This window comes from Temnothorax curvispinosus, unplaced genomic scaffold (genome assembly GCF_003070985.1).
Source record: "Temnothorax curvispinosus isolate PA1 unplaced genomic scaffold, ASM307098v1 QBEX01008353.1, whole genome shotgun sequence".
In the NCBI taxonomy this organism is placed as follows: Eukaryota; Metazoa; Arthropoda; class Insecta; order Hymenoptera; family Formicidae; genus Temnothorax; species Temnothorax curvispinosus.
The window spans coordinates 63,800-64,829 of NW_020218133.1; positions in this window are offsets into that span (position 1 = coordinate 63,800).

Below are 1,030 nucleotides of genomic sequence, written 5' to 3' on the forward strand. Positions count from 1 at the left end.
ATATGTCACACGCGTCACAATTACGCACACGTACAACACACGAAACCCAAATGCACGCGCACGATCAAAGCCTTGCTGCTAGCCTTAACTTGTAACACACGAGGTTTAAAAATAAACTGCTGAAAAAACGTATTACGCCTGTGTTTTTCACCTAAATCCCTAAAATCCGCGTAAAATACGAAATTATAATTTCCAGCCTTTAATATTTACGCGAACGCTTGGGGAACGACCATCGTACCGCATATCATTCTGCATATCGAGCTTCAATTGATAGACAGTCTCCATATTGCTGCGCAAAATTGTGCGACACGACGTAAACGAAAGAATAACAGGACTTACCTCTCGCGCGTGTCGGTGCATTCCGTCGAATTTATCTTCTATCCCGGATCATCGTGGATCGGTCATCTGTTCAATAAACGCCTCCCGAGATCTGTGTCTTGTAGGTATTCTTTATTCTTTGTAAAATCATACAGCGAAAGCGATCGGATCTATACAGTGTAGTGAAGCGAGATACAAGTGAAGTGTGAACGTTCGCCGGACGAACGACGGCCGAGTCGGATTTTTGAGAAGCTGTCCCCCGTCTCGAGCAATCTTTATCTCGAGGGGGCGATACCGTTCTGAAGCAAGAAAGAAAATTTATAACTCTATTCGTTACACGACAATCAATACGTCGGAAGCAGGTGTTTGAAGCCTTAAAGATATCGAATCGTTTAATCGTTCGAATATCCTTTCATAATTCTGCTTGATCCTTAAATCAATGATTATTTATTTTTCTTTCTCGGACTTTCATCTCCGAACAGAAAAAGGGTCGACACGCCGCCGATTCGCCCGCAAACTCGAAGGTACATACGCTCTCCTCGACTTTTCCCTTTGCAAATTTGACTGGCCCGAACAACGGCAAGGTTCATCCGTAATAAATCGTTCGCTAAAAGCGGGGACAGGCGCGCGTGACTTAGAAACTTATAAACTAATTCTGACGAAATACAAGTAACGCAAACGTACGTATTACACCTAACATCCTAATAGAAAC